The sequence below is a fragment of the Sinohyriopsis cumingii genome, chromosome 7 (genome assembly GCF_028554795.1).
Source record: "Sinohyriopsis cumingii isolate HCF-2022 chromosome 7, ASM2855479v2, whole genome shotgun sequence".
Lineage (NCBI taxonomy): Eukaryota > Metazoa > Mollusca > Bivalvia > Unionida > Unionidae > Sinohyriopsis > Sinohyriopsis cumingii.
Genome location: NC_142967.1, coordinates 87,887,522 through 87,907,188, shown reverse-complemented (window position 1 = coordinate 87,907,188; position 19,667 = coordinate 87,887,522). Strand labels below are relative to the sequence as shown.

Below are 19,667 nucleotides of genomic sequence, written 5' to 3'. Positions count from 1 at the left end.
TTTCAAACGAATCTGCTCTGAACACGACGTAATCTAAAGCTAGCAAGGAATATGTTTATCTCCACGAGATATGTCCTAATTCATCCCATCTAACAACATTGTAAAGCAGCTCATCCTCCATTTGATAATGGAAAACATAGTATGTTGCTCTTTCGGGATCTTCAAGCAAGCAGACCTATTTACATCCTGAAAAATTGACGAGACTTTTATCTTTAATTTTAGACAACAACATACCGATTCAACCAAGAAACATTTTTTTCTTTCTTCAATACATATTTATTTTAATTACTTCTCTCCTTTCTCATAAGTGTTAAACATGTACAAAATATGATAATTATATTACATTCATATGTTCTATATGACACATTTGGATTTTACACTAAGGATCACACTACAGTCCCGCTGATTAGTCGAACTAACGTTCTTACTAGAACTCAAGGTGTTGCTGGGTAATGGAGAAAAGAGCTGAATTCATCTTGCAGGTACACTTCCATATTGTCAAGTGAAGGTGACACAAGGCACATTTTTCGGACCTCTCTGTTCCTTTACTTTTACCTGATGAAGGTCCAGAGCGGTCCGAAACATCTGCAATGCGTTTTTAACAAAGGCAATCTCTTCTTTATCAACAGGGTGCAGAGCGGTTGAATGCCCCTGTAATGCAACACCATTTTCCTGATCCAACAAGGTACAGATCTGTATAATGACTCTTCACCATATAAAACGAAGCGATGATCTCTTTTTTGAAGTTGCAGAAGCTGTAGTGACTTTGTGGTAATCAGGTCGAACTTGCTGTTTCGAATTCCACTATCGTATCAGGTATCACGGTACCAATTGTTTTTCCATATACCTCAATGCTAATGTTTTGTGAAATAAATATACTTTCTGTCCTACTTGGGCATGCATGTCACACGCTGTCATATAGAACAATGCTAGATTGTCAATTTGACAATGACATAACCAGGTACTCCATTGCATTTAAGAGAGATAACTCTACTGGAACTAGACAGGGATAAGAGTTATCTAGTCACAACAAGCACATTTTCAGTCATGTGTACCATATTTTAAAAAAATCATAAAAAATACAAAATATGATCTAGATAGAAATTAACACAAACTCACATGTTGCCAAGAGGCTCAACTTTTTTTTAAGCCAAACAGAAAGTACAAGTCTTACATAATGCACCAATCACAGCTAGTTTTGTTCTTTAATTCTGAATACAATGTTCCATACACCTTAAGCTCCGCCCACCTGGACTTGCGCAATTGGTACCGTTATACCTATAGCAAACCTTAATTTTTACAATAATCTGTGAAATAGTTCGGGACTGTATAAGTAACAAATATACTTAGTCTCACTTGTGAAAAACAATTTGATGAGGTACTAACCTATGTCTTATATGAATGTGTATAGAAATGTCATTGAGCTGTTTGAACTATTGTTTTCATACTTTTGCTTCACCATCAAAATCATCTTTTGAAATAAAATGAATTCTTTCAACTATGAGTTGTATCTTATTCATATCAGCAATTATTGAACTTCACATAGGTGATATGGGATAAATCACATTATATCATATTATGTAATAACTAGGTCAAAGGTCAATGTACCAAATAGTATGCACCTGTCCTACTTCAAAATGTACAATTCACCTAAAAGAAAGGAATTTATATTTGTTTGGTAGGTGCAGAACTTAACATCAGAGACAGGTGGACATGACCCAATCTTATTATAAAGTATAAGCTTTGACCACTTTACACTATCTACAGATACAAGAGGTCACTAACCACCAGTCCTCACACAAAGGTCCACCTACCCATCCTCTTTGTAACACAAATAGTAAGCTTTCCTCCTTTGTAATGTGAATAAAATTGTTTCAATAAGCCAGTCAGTCACCAAATATAGTAAATCGCAGCTTCTAAGTGGTTATGTTTGGATTGGGAGGTGAAATTAGGGGAATAAAATACAGAAAAATGCCAAATATAAACACTAAGTATAGCACATCAAATGGAGTTAAAAACAGGAGGAAAGTGTTTATCTAAAAGGGAGAGGTAGCTTATGATAAAGGAATTAAAGGTGGCAAAATCAGCAATGCGAAAAATGAGAAGTGAAAGTTTGATGACCTTACCTTGGACAAATATATGGGGCAGGGCCCAACAGGTCCAAGGACAGCCCAAAGGCAACTGTGCTATAACATCCCTTACAGGACCCAAATTTCAAGTGAAGTTGTGTTCATTTCCATCTAATATAAAAGGGTGAATAATTTAGATAATATAGATACATATAAAGTATATTTCTTCTACATAAGAATTTAATAATAATTGGCATAAGATAGAGAGAAACTTATCTCAGAGCCAAGCAGAACATACCTTATCAGTTTTTAAACTTGTAAACTTTACTGTGAGAAATTATCAAATTGCTTCTACTTACATTTGCATCAAGATTGAGGGCTAATATAATACTTCACAAATCTTCTCTTTATTTTCATAATCAGTCACTGAAAATGTGAGATTTTATTTCCTTGAAATGTTATGACTGGTGTAAGGGAGATAACTGAATGATATACATAAGGTGTGGTAACCTTGAATACATTATTCATGTAATATAGATGAGTTCATCAACAACCTGTATTAACTTCATTGCAATTAAATTATCTCAAAATACATTACTGACAAAGTGAGAACCTAACATTTAGACTCCTATGTTTAGTGGAGACCTCAAGAGTCATGTAATTTTAATTTCTAAGATGACGCAGCTCTTTCATATCACATAGTTCATATTTTCTACAATGCCGGCATGTAGAGTGCAGCCTTCCATAACCATGCAGATATCATCTCATGCCAATTTGGATTCTTGCGATGGGATGCAAAGTTTCAAGAACAGTGTGGATTTGAATGGAATGAATATGCACTGTGTGACTAAAATGGTTATCATTCTGTAATGTTGGACCAAACATGGAAATTCCACAGGAGCAGCTTGACAGAAAGAAATAGGATTAATTGAAAGTCAATAGTAGATTATAATTGGGCTTATACAAGTGCCAATGGGAAATGCTGACTTAAGGAAACTGTTCTTGTTTGTTGGTATTCACTGCTACTTCAACAAAAGGGAATGCAAGAGAACTGAACTAACTACATGAACAATTTCAAAGCAGGAGAGTGTAAAAAAAAAAAGGGACAATTAGAGCAGGACAATTCAAATCAAAATGGGAAGGAATACCAAATCCTTAATAAATTACCTAAAAATTACTCATGCCAGAACATCCCACATGGTACAAGTGATCTATCTACAAGTGTACTTAGAATGTTCTCTATCCTGGTTTATGGCATGCCTTACAAGAACAAGATAGTTGTTTTTGTACACATGATTTTTCATCTTTTGCAGGTACAATAGCCAATATTTGGCCAAAATCAACTATATTATGTTTACATAACTTATTTTGTTGCATGCATTCCAATCTAGGAGGTAACAGCACATACATAAAGGCATCAGGTAACACAAGTCTGTATCTATCATAGCTATAGTTATCAAAAGTCCCCATCCAAAGCCATCTTGTGCTATTTTCTAAAGATTTCATACATTTTATTCTTAAAGAACTTTCAATATTTGACCAAAAGTGTTCAGCATACATTTGTTTTCCTACATCAAACTAGTATAGTTCATAAATGCCGCCCACATGTATGCGTTTCTATGGAAACACTGTGAGGCTATTCTTTCCTTTAGGTATCACGGTACCAATTGTTTTTCCATATACCTCAATGCTAATGTTTTGTGAAATAAATATACTTTCTGTCCTACTTGGGCATGCATGTCACACGCTGTCATATAGAACAATGCTAGATTGTCAATTTGACAATGACATAACCAGGTACTCCATTGCATTTAAGAGAGATAACTCTACTGGAACTAGACAGGGATAAGAGTTATCTAGTCACAACAAGCACATTTTCAGTCATGTGTACCATATTTTAAAAAAATCATAAAAAATACAAAATATGATCTAGATAGAAATTAACACAAACTCACATGTTGCCAAGAGGCTCAACTTTTTTTTAAGCCAAACAGAAAGTACAAGTCTTACATAATGCACCAATCACAGCTAGTTTTGTTCTTTAATTCTGAATACAATGTTCCATACACCTTAAGCTCCGCCCACCTGGACTTGCGCAATTGGTACCGTTATACCATCAGCTACTTGTACTGCACTTTTTTCTTAGGCAAGACACTTTACTCAATTGCTTCGGCACTAAACAACATAATCACGTTACAGTGCTAACACACCAAACCAATGTTTGCTATCTTGCTTCATTCATCTATCATCACGCTTTTGTAAGTGTTCATTTTTTTAAATGATTACCTCTGTTCTGAGGCAATCGAGATGCCAGCACATTATTAAATGTATTCCGTTCCAACAGGGCTTACACTGCAGTTTAGTGTTAATTTCTTTGTACCATTCGATATACTATTCGATTTGTACTATTCGATATACTATTCGATTTGTACTCTTCAATATACTATTCGATTTGTACTATTCGATAAACTATTCGATTTGTACTATTCGATAAACTATTCGATTTGTACTATTCGATATACTATTCGATTTGTACTATTCGATATACTATTCGATTTGTACTATTCGATATATTTTGTTGTTTACTTATCCAATACTACCGAAAGTTTCTTTAGATTTTCAAGGTGTTTTACTTCTCGGAAATACAAGCAACAAGATGGTGTCTCAAATAGGAACAAATTAAATATCCGATGAAACCTCGTGATGGTTGAAGTTAAACTAAGTTTTGCTTTTTGTTCGTTTGTTATTGTTGTTCTTATTGTCTTGTTTTGTTTACTGGCGGTTCAAAAATCACCAAAAACTCACTAAACTTAAATAGGCGCACCTCCAAGGCACGGTATCAAAAGAGTCGGAATCCATTTTGTATGTCTCTGAGTCCGCTGTGGTCTAGGTTTTGAATTCATCGCATTTCCTGTGTTCCAAATAATGCATATAAATATTTTACTAATACAGTCTGATAATTTAGCTAGACTGCTTTTCAATCCACGTACAATGAGCTAGACTGCTTTTCAATTAACTTGCAATGCGATAATCATAGTTTACACTTAACAAACGAAGCTGCACCACCTGCAACAAATGCGTTTTCAAATAGACGACGCTCTCACACTCCCCCTTCCCTGCATTCCGCCATCGGATTTGAAAACAATACGTTTTTGAAAAAAAATGAAAGGGACATTAAACTCTTTAGTAGTCGCAATAGTTTGCGTATGATGGTGATAATAAACTCTTCAATAAACCTAATGGCAGACAGACGCACATGAATTAAATCTCAAATGCATGCTATTATCACTTGTCTAAATCTCGGATACACGCTATTATCACTTGTCCAAATATCTGATACATGCTATTATCACTTGTCTAAATATCTGACACATGCTATTATCACTTGTCTAAATATCTGACACATGCTATTATCACTTGTCCAAATATTTGATACATGCTATTATCACTTGTCCAAATATTTGATACATGCTATTATCACTTGTCTAAATCTCTGATACATGCTATTATCACTTGTCCAAATATTTGATACATGCTATTATCACTTGTCTAAATCTCTGATACATGCTATTATCACTTGTCTAAATCTCTGATACATGCTATTGTCACTTGTCTAAATCTCTGATACATGCTATTATCACTTGTCTAAATCTCTGATACATGCTATTGTCACTTGTCTAAATCTCTGATACATGCTATTATCACTTGTCTAAATATCTGATACATGCTATTATCACTTGCCTAAATTTCAGATACATGCTTATTATCACTTGTCTAAATCTTTGATACATGCTATTATCACTTGTCTAAATCTCTGATACATGTTATTTTCACTTGTCCAAATCTCAGATACATGCTATTATCACTTGTCTAAATCTCTGATAATGCTATTATCACTTGTCTAAATCTCAGATGCATAATATTATCACTGTTCAAGTCCAACTAATCCGGTCAGCTATTCAGCATGCTTGTGTGAGGAAAATGAAGGCATCAACTTTCAACCCTGAGCTGATACGATACAAGACGAGGCTTTAATCTGTGCCAAATATTGCTATCATAATATACATATCTGCCACCACTAGTGTGTATGGATCATAAATCAAATACAAAATAACTTCTGGCATCAAAACATAACTGCATCCTCTGTGTTTGTGAATAAAATGTTGATGGAATAAATACTATTTAATTGCATATTTTCTACTGCGGTAAGCTGTAGGAACTAAATCGAACTGGGAAAATACAGAAGGTTTCAGGCTACACTAATAATATTGACGATTAACATTTATACCTGCTTTTAAGGATGGTCCACCTGCAAACAACATAAACATTCAGCAGCTGTTGCAAAATGCACCGGAAGATCAGGGTCAACGTCGTTTGTTTTACTGATTGCTCCTAACAAAGTGGAGAGACCTAGATCTGACTTATAATAGAGTACACACGGTACCTGTTGTCATACACGTGCGTTTTAATAGATAAGGCCTGCAAGTAATATTTCACTTGTCAAAGCACTATCAGCCAGTGTTTAAAGAATATCAGCGGTGTAACTTCAAATTTGTGCTCCCTGCTAAAATTCCGAAATGCCTGACCCATGTAAAAAGCTGAGATTTTAAGGCCAACTTCATCTTCCCACCCCCACCCCCGTCAGCGTGTTATTGGGTTCCGCGGTGTTTGTACCTACGCTATTGAAACTAATGTTAAACATTGTAGCTACTAAACTTGCCATAATACACTCTTTCAGGCAAAAAATGCACGTGCCACTATCTGCCGTAAATGGATCTAAAAGCTCTGTGGGATTTGAGATGTGGTTATTTCCATCTGATCCTCAAAATCAATGCCCCTTTTATCGCTGCGTAGATTGGCATTTTGCAACAATTAACTTCATTTACTCAATTCCCACTGCCTGTGTCTCCTTGTTTCAGATCTGCAGTCTCAATTATTTATAGAATTTAAGGGGAAAACCCTTATGAGTATTACATGGGTGATTTGGGTCCAGTATGTGCGTTCTCCACGAGACTTTAAAATGTAACCAACCAGAGCTATGCTTGGATGGAGTCATGTTTTTCTTACTCACTGAAAGCAGCTCCAGGGCTCGCGGTACTAATTCAGTTCCCTTAGAAAGCCTATGCAAACACTATGCTATTAAAAATTCAATAACTTTAAATTTCTCAGTGCTTATGATCAAACCTATATTTATCCGTATAGATGAAACCAGGATGTCAGCTTCTTTGTGGAGAAAATATATGAGTCGATGCATGTTCGGGACCTGCATGTGTTTGAGACATGCGCTTTCAATTCTACGCCGAGTTAGGTGCAAATTTTAGTAATGTGTGTTCCAAACTCAAGACAGTTAAATGACTGAAATTCCATCAAGAAAACAACGTCTCTATTTTTTTCATTTACAACTAGGATAGGGTCTCAAAACATTGTTTTTCCTAACGAATAACTTACATTATTAACCATTCTTGGCCAGCAAAACCCATACATATACTCTGTTTCATGTTGACCCATTTCCAGACTGGTTCACATTTTTCAATATATTTAGTACCGTGTGTCCTACAAGATGTCTCTTTTCATGAAGAAAAAAAATGGGTATTTTTCCCGAACTACAGATATGCTTACCAGTCCTCAATACGGCTGTATATGGTGCATGATGTTCGTATACGGATTGCACACCCAGAATACAATGGATTATGTGCTTGTAAGAAGAAGTCAGTCAGATTTAGGCTCTTACGGTAAAATTTATAAACCGACTGAAAGCTCAACAAAATATTGAAAGCCCCTACAAATGCCAACGGCTGAATTCGTTACAAATGGCAACGGCTGAATTCGTTACAAATGGCAACGGCTGAATTCGTTACAAATGGCAACGGCTGAATTCGTTACAATGGCAACGGCTGAATGTTAGACGTAATCTAATTTCGACAGGCTAACTGTTGAAAAAAGAATCTGCCAAACCACGAAAACACGCTGCGTGTAAATTCTTTTCGGAATGTCATTTTGATGTCAGTAAATATCAGAAATAGATATATCAGCAAATGCGAAAGATTCTGTTAGATTCGTAAAGGAGTTGGATTAATTGCCACATTCAAAGAGAGGAAAAGTCTTATAAAAATATTCTGTCCATCGTGGATGTCTAATATCTTGAATTTTATGAGGACTGCCAAGTTCTCGCTGCTTTAACGTATTGATCAGACAAATCCAATTTATCTGAGTTTGGTGACAAACAACATTAATCCTGGACCAAACCGGAAGTACGCTGATCGTCTGCAGCGAAATTGGTTGTCAACAACATAATGTGCACCGATATGAACACGACATTACGTGCAATTTTCTACAAGAAAAGGTATCAAATACCTCAAATTGTCCTAAATACATCGTGTATTCAAATGATTATTTGATTTAAATAAATCATGCGCAAAAGATTGCAAGCCAGCGTTTGACAAGTCAAGTAGGAAGTTATAAGTGGTGCACACACCAGGTGTAATAGTTAATTCTTTCGAAATAGAGAGTAAAACTCATATTGAAGCTCTACGCATCAAGATATTATATTAACCTGAAAATGCAATTCTAAAAAAGATATCACGCACTCGCACGCGTGTGTGTGTGTGTGTGTGTGTGATTTAGATTTCTAACGTAACTTTAACAATTTTCCAGTCATATTCCTATGATGTCTGCAGTGCGGCAGTTTAAAGTGATCTCTAGCACTGGGGCATCATGCTGCAGACATGAAGCATTATGTCCCACCCAGCCACATTGTCTTGACACCAGGCCGACCAGTCCTAACACTAACCTCTTAATGCTGAGCGGCTAGCAAGGCAGCTATTAGTACCATTTTTAGAAGTCTTTGGTATGACTCAGCCGCTCGCACGTGTACGTCATTAGCTAAATTTGTACACTTATTTGTATAACAAATTATAAAAGATCAAAAAGCCTCAAGATGGATGACAAGAATACGCATGTATTTCACGGGTTAAAGTTATATTCTCTGATATGTTCTAGTGGCGGCACGAGGACATGTAGCACCTTCCTTGGCTAGAACTTGAGATGACGCGTAAATGTCTGCATTCAACAGAAACACATCATACAAAATTTAATTGGAAAACTAAACGTTTATTTTTTTCAGCCTCTTTTGCATAGACCAGCTCGGACAGCAAATTATGCGACGGCAGATCTGGGAATGTGCAGTCTGTAGCTGTACTCGACTTAAAAGGGAGCATAATATGTTTGTTGGACTCGACTTTCAAGGGAGTATAATACGGTGGTTGGACTCGACTTACAAGGGAGTATAATACGGTGGTTGGACTCGACTTACAAGGAAGTATAATACGGTGGTTGGACTCGACTTTCAAGGGAGTATAATACGTTGGTTGGACTCGACTTACAAGGGAGCATAATATGTTTGTTGGACTCGACTTACAAGGGAGTATAATACGGTGGTTGGACTCGACTTTCAAGGGAGTATAATACGTTGGTTGGACTCGACTTACAAGGGAGAATAATACGTTAATATTGCGTTAGTTAAATATTAAGCTTTAGAACAAGAATTTTATTGGTAGTGCGAGTCCTGTGCGTTTCAAATATATATGACTCCGATAAACTGTTGCCAACCAAGAATTATCATGTGTGTAGTTGGACAAGACGATCAGACCTGTTAATACAACAAGACTGAAATATAGACGATTTGACAAGTTAGTACAATATTGACCCATCGACGATGAAACCGGTTAATATAACAAGGCTGACCCTTCGACGACCTGACCTGATAATACAAGAATACTGACCCATCGACGTCTGACCTGTTAGTACAAGACTGACCCATCGACGATCTGACCCTGTTAATACAAGACTGGCCCATTGACTATCTGACCTGTTAGTACAAGACTGACCCATCGACGATCTGACCTTTTTAACACAACAAAACTGACCTATCGACGATCTGATTTGTTAATACAGCAAGAATGACCCATCGACGATCTGACCTGATAATACAACAAGACTGACCCATCGACGATCTGACCTGATAATACAAGACTGACCCATCTACGTCTGACCTGTTAATACAACAAGACTGCCCATCGACGTCTGACCTGTTAATACAAGACTGAGCCATCGACGTCTGACCTGTTAATACAAGACTGACCCATCGACGATCTGACCTGATAATACAACAAGACTGACCCATCGACGATCTGACCTTTCTAACAAAACAAAACTGACCTATCGACGATATGACTTGGTAATACAGCAAGACTGACCCATCGACGATCTGACCTGATAATACAACAAGACTGACCCATCGACGATCTGACCTGACCTGATAAAACAACAAGACTGACCTATCGACGATCTGACATGTTAGTACAAGACTGACCCATCGACGATTTGACCTTTTTAACACAACAAAACTGACCTATCGACGATATGACTTGGTAATACAGCAAGACTGACCCATCGACGATCTGACATGATAATACAACAAGACTGACCCATCGACGATCTGACCTGACCTGATAAAACAACAAGACTGACCTATCGACGATCTGACATGTTAGTACACGACTGACCCATCGACGATTTGACCTGAAAATACAACAAGACTGACCCATCGACGATCTGACCTGTTAGTATAAGACTGACCTATCAACGATCTCACCCTGTTAACACAACAAGACTGACCTATCGACGATCTGACCTGTGATTTGCTGTTTCGCCAAAAATAATTTCATTCAGTGCATTGGATTTATAACTGTCTGACTTAATCACGTGATTTGAAACCGACCAGTTAAAAAGTCGAAAGTTTACGAAATTTCAAATGATGCACATGACACTATCAACTCTTTAAATGTACATGAATCACACAGCTGGCAATGGAGGTCAAGTCGGTTGCACACAGGACAAACATATTCTTCCGGGTCATTCTGAGAAGGGTTCATACGAGTAAATATGAGTTTTTGTATAAATGGAAATTTTGGACTTTGATCTTTATACACAGGTATTCGTTTTGACCATTAAAACTGTATACCAGTGTCGTACGTCATAAAAAAATTCCGGATGTACTACTATATACTTTCATTTAGCAGCCAAGTCTGGTGGTTGTCAGTTGATTAACAGAATATGAATAGATATATACGTCACGAAAACTGGCTGGTTTATTGCATGGAATGTTTATTACTTTTCTTTTGGAGGAATTAAATTTTCTGGCAGACTAGGATTTTATCCATTAGCATCCCGGTTAGTGCCGAAGAATCCATACAAACTCTATTGGTATACAGTGTGATCATCTCTGGTTCACAGGACCAGCTTAAAGCTTGGGGAAAGGGCGGTGCAGTTAAGATGGGGGAGGGAGGGGGAAACTTATAGATCTACAAATACACCCTGAAAACAGTCCTCAAACTGTCCTTTATATATCTATAATATTTACAGCTATATATGGTTTCGTGTTAGATTTAAATTTGTTTTATTTACACACCTGTAATTGTATCCACGGCAACCAGGGGGCACCAGTGACTGGAGGGGGAGGGAAAGGCACGTGCCCCCTCTGTGCCCGACTTTAGTCCTGCCATGTTGGTGCACACTTTATTATTATCATTAGTAGCAGTAGTAGTAGTAGCAGTAATAGTAGTAGCTGTAGTAGTAGCAGCAGCAGCATTAATATTAGAAGAATGTTTTAAATAAATTATTTGTATAAGAATACCTCTTTGTTTCTTAAAGTGTTTTGCAATGACACATTTAAGGCTGTTGATGACCAAAAGTGTTTTGCAATGACACATTTAAGGCTGTTGCTGACCAAGAACGCTCTGGTCTACTTCTAAAACATAGACGGGTTAATGTAAACAATAACAGCGATTAAATATTTACTTTAATTAAGCTGAAAGAACAATGACTTGCAGTGTTAAATACAACATATGACCACAAAAGATGCCATCGATAATTTGGCAGGTTTACATTATAGACTCTATTCCATGAAAATAGTGAACGGAAATAAAGAAAGCGCTAACAAAAATGCTATTTCAATAACAACCAAGGTGTGAGTTTAATAATTGTGGCTGTAATGAGATAATTTTCAATGTACTAAAACCTTTCTTGCCACATGCAAAGTTGAAAATGAGACAAAAGTATGGGACAAATGTAGCTACCTTTTTACCTTACTCAGTTCACTTACGTGTACCTACTCAAACATGTATATGTTGTAATTTGTTTAATTTTATATATTCAAATTTTAAATATCTTTTTGTAATAATGTCACTTTATACGCATTGAATACAGCTATTTATCCGTACGGAAGGAACGGCCAATACCACATATTATTCTGTCTACAAATAGTAGCCAAGTGGGCCAATTGACCCAATGACTAAGACCAGCTCTACAGTAGTAGTCATGTGGGTGAATTTAAGCAATGACTAACACCAGCTCCACAGCAGTAGACATGTGGGCCAATGGCCCAATGACAAGGCCAGCTCTACAAAGTAGACATGTGGGCCAATGGCCCAATGACAATGCTAGCTCCACAGCAGTAGACATGTTGGCCAATGGCTCAATGACAAGGGCACCTTTACAGCAGTAGTTATGTGGGTGTGAATTTAAGCAATGACTAAGACCAGCTCTACAGCAGTAGTCATGTGGGTGAATTTAAGCAATGTCCAAGACCAGCTCTACATCATTAGTCATGTGGGTGAATTTAACCAATGACTAAGATCAGCTCTACAGCAGTAGTCATGTGGCTGAATTTAAGCAATGACTAAGACCAGCTCTACAGCAGCAGACATGTGGTTGAATTTAAGCAATGACTAAGACCAGCTCTACAGCAGTAGTCATGTGGGTGAATTTAAGCAATGACTAAGACCAGCTCTACAGCAGTAGACATGTGGGTGAATTTAAGCAATGACTAAGACCTGCTCTACAGCATTAGTCATTTGGGTGAATTTAAGCAATGACTAAGACCAGCTCTACAGCAGTAGTCATGTGGGTGAATTTAAGCAATGACTAACACCAGCTCTACAGCAGTAGACATGTTGGTAAATTTAAGCAATGACTAAGACCATCTCTACAGCAGTAGACATGTGGATGAATTTAAGCAATGACTAAGACCATCTCTACAGCAGTAGACATGTGGATGAATTTAAGCAATGACTAAGACCAGCTCTACAGCAGTAGTCATGTGGGTGAATTTAAGCAATGACTACGACCAGCTCTACAGCAGTAGACATGTGGGTGAATTTAAGCAATGACTAAGACCAGCTCTACAGCAGTAGTCATGTGGGTGAATTTAAGCAATGACTAAGACCAGCTCTACAGCAGTAGACATGTGGGTGAATTTAAGCAATGACTAAGACCTGCTCTACAGCATTAGTCATTTGGGTGAATTTAAGCAATGACTAAGACCAGCTCTACAGCAGTAGTCATGTGGGTGAATTTAAGCAATGACTAAGACCAGCTCTACAGCAGTAGACATGTTGGTAAATTTAAGCAGTGACTAAGACCAGCTCTACAGCAGTAGTCATGTGGGTGAATTTAAGCAATGACTAAGACCAGCTCTACAGCAGTAGACATGTTGGTAAATTTAAGCAGTGACTAAGACCAGCTCTTCAGCATTAGTCATGTGGGTGAATTTAAGCAATGACTAAGGCCAGCTCTACAGCAGTAGTCATGTGGGTGAATTTAAGCAATGACTAAGACCAGCTCTACAGCAGTAGACATGTTGGTAAATTTAAGCAGTGACTAAGACCAGCTCTTCAGCATTAGTCATGTGGGTGAATTTAAGCAATGACTAAGGCCAGCTCTACAGCAGTAGTCATGTGGGTGAATTTAAGCAATGACTAAGACCTGCTCTACAGCAGTAGACATGTGGGTGAATTTAAGCAATGACTAAGACCTGCTCTACAGCATTAGTCATGTGGGTGAATTTAAGCAATGACTAAGACCAGCTCTACAGCAGTAGACATGTGGGTGAATTTAAGCAATGACTAAGACCTGCTCTACAGCAGTAGTCATGTGGGTAAATTTAAGCAATGACTAAGACCAGCTCTACAGCAGCAGTCATGTGGGCCAATGGCCCAATGACAAGGGCAGCTCTACAGCAGTAGACATGTGGGTGAATTTAAGCAATGACTAAGACCAGCTCTACAGCAGTAGTCATGTGGGTAAATTTAAGCAATGACTAAGACCAGCTCTGCATCAGTAGTCATGTGGGTAAATTTAAGCAATGACTAAGACCAGCTCTACTGCAGTATTCATGTGGGTCAATTTAACCAATGACTAAGACCAGCTCTACATCAGTAGTCATGTTGGTAAATTTAAGCAATGACTAAGACCAGATCTACAGCATTAGTCATGTGGGTGAATTTAAGCAATGACTAAGACCAGCTCTACAGCAGTAATCATGTGGGTGAATTTAAGCAATGACTAACACCAGCTCTACATCAGTAGTCATGTAGGCCAATGCCCCAATGACAAGGGCAGCTCTACAGCAGTAGACACGTGGGTGAATTTAAGCAAAGACTAAGACAATGACAATGCTAGCTCCACAGCAGTAGACATGTGGGCCAATGGCTCAATGACAAGGCCATCTTTACAGCAGTAGTCATGTGGGTGTGAATTTAAGCAATGACTAAGACCAGCTCTACAGCAGTAGTCATGTGGGTGAATTTAAGCAATGACTAACACCAGCTCTACATCAGTAGTCATGTGGGCCAATGGCCCAATGACAAGGGCAGCTCTACAGCAGTAGACATGTGGGTGAATTTAAGCAATGACTAAGAATAGCTCTACAGCAGTATTCATGTGGATGAATTTAAGCAATGACTAAGACCACCTTTACAGCAGTAGACATGTGGGTGAATTTAAGCAATGACCAAGACTAGCTCTACAGCAGTAGTCATGTGGGTGAATTTAAGCAATGACTAAGGCCAGCTCTACAGCAGTAGCCATGTGGGTGAATTAGTACATGGCTATCGCCCAAACTAAGTCCCATGCACGTTATGACACATTAACTCTATCCTAGTCCTTTAGCTGTTAAATTTACTTCTTAACACCACTTTGGTAAATCGTCTAATGTTCTAGTTTTTCAACTAATGACGATTATGGTAAAATGTTTAACCTCTTTAAAATTTTGGGACAAGTATCGGATAGTATATCCAAGAATAATTTTAACATTTAGTGGCTGGCAAGACACTCAAAATCTGGATGAAAATACAAATTTATATGCCAGTCAGGTGACAGAAAACGGACTGTAGACAATTTATTGATTTCACTTTATCGTACAGTTCATACACTATAAGATTTCAAGTCGGGCGACAGAAAACGGACTGTACATAATTTTATTGATTTTACTTTATCGTACGATCCGTACACGATAGGTTTCAAGCCAAGAGACAGAAAACGGGTTGTACATTGTTTTATTGATTTCACTGTATCGTACAGTCCGTACACTACAACGTTTCGTGCGTACACGATGACTAGACCTCCTACTATATGGAGTTCGTGTTGATCAAGCGATGTGAACTGCACTTCCTGACATTACCTTGTATTATGAACATAGCAGTTCGATGGTTCTCTCATAACATGTTTTACAACAAATATCAAAATTTTAATGTGAAAAAAAGAAAACAAACTCAGTCATAAATTTAATATTATGATGGAAAGTAAATTATTTGCTGGAAAATTAACTATGATATTAAGACGACGACATAAGAAACACTAAATATGAACCAATGCACACGGGCTGAGCGAGCATTCGTGGAACTACATTTTAATGTGTGTTCTCTCCGTGTTGTGATTAGATCTGTTCTTACAGTCTACACTAGATTGCTTTGAATAACAGACAGAATAATCTAAGGAGTGCATTGAAAATGTTTATTACTGAGTATGTATTTGTTAATGGAAAGTAATACTGCTTTTACGTGGATAAATATTTATGTTTTATCCTTATTTTTTATTTTTGCGAGAAAAGGTCAAATTTTTCAATAAATGTCTAGTTTAACAACATTTCAAACTATTGTCTAACCTGGGGGGAGGTATGTCGCGTCAGAAGAACGGAGACGTCAAAATTGGCTTTCACTGGTTTTGACAGAGTTATGTAAAATACACAAAGTTTCCAATGAGAAATGAACCTGACAGGAAGAATTCTTTCGTTTTGATATGTTTATTATTAGCAACTTGCAAACTTCTGGAGTGAATATTTGTTCTGAAATTTCATTTTGATTCTGGCAAAACAAGGCAACAATTAAAAGCCAAGTGTTAACTTCAACTCTTTGCTAAAAACAGTAAACATCTTTTTGACTGTATTCAAACTTTGTAACATATCGCCATTGTAGAGAGGTTAAATTTATACAAATCCTTTAAAATCTACAAATTAGATACGGCTTTTGCTTTTCACAGACATTTGAGTGTGTGTGTGTGTCTGTGTGTGTGTTTGGATTTTAAACGTAGCTTTAACAATTTCTCAGTCATATAGCTACGATGTCTGCAGTGTGTCGGTTTTTAGTGATGTCTAGCACTGGGGCATCATGACACAGACATGTAGCATCATGTCCCACCCAGTCACATTATGCTGACACCAGACCGACCAGTCCTAAAGCTAACCTCTTAATGCTGATCGAAAAGCGAGGCAGCTGCTAGTACCATTTTTATAAGTCTTTGGTATGACTCGAAGCCACGACCTCCGGACGCTCTAACCAATAGGCCACCGGAGCGCTATACACTCAGCAACAATAATACTGCCAGTTAGTCACGACTAATACGTCTATATAGTAATGCCCCATACATATAAAAAGCAAACGACTTTCAGTTCTATTTCAAAATTTCTGTCTCAGGAAGTTTACTGAGTTCTACATCTTTATATTTTATTATGAGTGACTTGTAAAAGTATAGAGTTGAGATTTCAGTTGTCCAATCTGATTTTAAAAAAATACGATAATTTAGCCAGCATGTATTTATGTACAGAATTTTAATATCGCACTATTCTGCCTGAGATATTAGCAAGAAATCTCACTAGGTGGAGGAAACCCGGTGGTAGCATTTCCAAACCGACATGGTTTTGGAAGAAGAAAAAAAGAAACAAAGACACGAAAGCTAAATTTGTTCTAAAAATGTACGTGCGTTCTTACTGCTCACAACAAATATTTATCAAGCAGATGAATTTAGTGATGTTTTGGGTTTTAACGCCCCTTTTCAGCGGAAGATTGTCTATACATGGCGGCCAGGATAACTGGTGGATGAAGAACCAGGGGAAACCCCGGTAAGAACCACTGTGTGCGCAGAAAGATTTTGTTCCTCCCTGTTCAGAACGACTTTCCTTCATTTGCATTAATACAGCGAAAACCGTACAAGACGAATTAGACTCCGTCCTTTGTATTAAGACTGGGAAAACCGTGCAACACGAATGAGACTACGTCCTTTGCATGAAAACAAGGAAAACCGTACATCACGAATGAGTTTCCGTCCTTTGTATTAAGACAGGAAAAACCGTACAACACGAATGAGACTCCGTCCTTTGTATTAAGACAGGGAAAACCGTACAACACGAATTAGACTCCGTCCTTTGTATTAAGATAGGGAAAATAGTTTCGTGTATGCCATGACCATGTAAACATTTGCTAAAGTTAGGGAACAAATGCCAAAGAAAGCCACAAATATATATACATATATATATATATATATATATATATATATATATATATATATATATATATATATACCAAATGTTTTAAGACGATTCATCTGTGTTTATATGGAATCTAAAAGGTAACTAGTTCAAACCACAACATGTCAACATTTTGTCAAGTTTGCCACATTATTTTGTTTAGCCGCATTCTGCAAATTTTTCACATCAGTGGCATCGACAGATAATCCTCAACTTTGAAACATGATTCACATAAATTACCTGATAATCGATGCTAACAGAATACGGCAAACAGAGTAACTTTACCAGTTTTTAAAAAGTAGAGGTTGAATTCGGACTCAGTTGTAAAGAACAATGTATATAGGTTAATCGACAGTGAAACGTGGTAGAGTCTAGCACAACACAACGGCATATACAGTCCTCTCGTATATGAATCTGACCCAATGGCAAACTGAATAGACCCCGAACTGCCGTCGTGTACTTTGAGTTTATGCGATTTATTAGGCATGATCAGTAAAACAAACAAATATAGACCCTGATCTTTCGGCACATTATGTCACAGGGTCTTTGTTGTTTTCAAGTCGGATGAGAGATATAAGTGAGTACATATGGTAAATCAGAGATGGAAAATGTTCAAATACACATCGTTGTTGTTGTTGTTGTGGGGTTTAACGCCATTTTGCAGCACATGATAGGCTATACATGGCGGCCAGTATTAATGGTGGAGGAAGAACCAGAGAAAACCCCGGAAAGAACCACCGACCCACGAGAAGCTACTGGCAAGCTTTCTCACATACCCACATTGGCTGAATCTTAGCCTCGAACCGCCGCAGACAGAGGTGAGATGGCAGTGATCCGTAACGAAGAGCGCTTTAGACCACTCGGCCACTCGGGGAATACACATCGTAGATCGCTCTTAGTCTCTCGGACCAAATCATGTTTACATCACATTCGTATACTGTATGCTGCAACAATTTTCTTCCAGCCCTTCCCCTCCCCCTCCATGTAACCCAAAGATTTTATTTTTACCTTTATCTCGTTTAATAGTCGACCAGATGAAGACGATAGTTAATTTTATTTAAACAAACTGCGACCTGTCTTTCATCTTTAGAAATTTTCTATAATTCAAAAAGTTCCATATATTATATAAATCCTTCCAAAGATATCGAATTAAACTCTGAGAAAGTATATTACTAAAAAGTTTAGATTTAAAATTAAAGTTTCCAATTTTGAAAAAGGCTTTTGACTGAATGTCAAACGTGAATTGTCTCCCTTTCCATTCGATACGGTAAAACATAATAAAACAATAGTATAAAAATAAGTATTAGCAATGTTATTTTTCATTCATATCCCTGTCTTCAAAAGAGTTCTCATCCAGATCGACTGAACGCTTTTAATCTCCTTTAATTTTCTGCATTTATTTCAACTTTCTTTGTATAAAATTGATTTTCTCATCTGATGGCAAATTTTACTACATTCCTAATTTGAAAAGACTTCGTCATTGAATTTTAGCTTTCGGCTGCTAATTCAAGTTCATAAAAAAAATAATATAAACATATAAACTAACGTATTTTAAAGCAACAATAACGTTTGACCATATTACAGCGCAAGTGTTTTTCCATATTGAGGTAGCAAGTGTTTTTCCATATTGAGGTAGCAAGTGTTTTTCCATATTGAGGTAGCAAGTGTTTTTCCATATTGAGGTACAAAGATAACCGCCAGATGATCGCAGAGAATTTCTCTAGAACATAATGCAACAGAGTTTTAAAAACTGGTGAAAAACATTACCACACAATGTAAGGACTAAAATATTAATATAAGTTGCAAAAAGTCTACTTTCACTGACACGCCTTCTCTCTCTCTCTCTCTCTCTCTCTCTCTCTCTCTCTCTCTCTCTCTCTCTCTCATTAATGAATGAATGAATGAATGAATGAATGAACGAACGAACGTAATGAATGAATGAATGAATGAATGAATGA

At 37.3% G+C, this 19,667-nt stretch overlaps 1 protein-coding gene across 9 annotated transcripts in view; it reads right to left on the bottom strand.

The window, feature by feature from the left end:
- The window catches only part of LOC149795675 (prolactin-releasing peptide receptor-like), a 187,041-nt gene that overhangs the window by 147,998 nt on the left and 19,376 nt on the right, over positions 1 to 19,667 (bottom strand). The window lies entirely within an intron of this gene.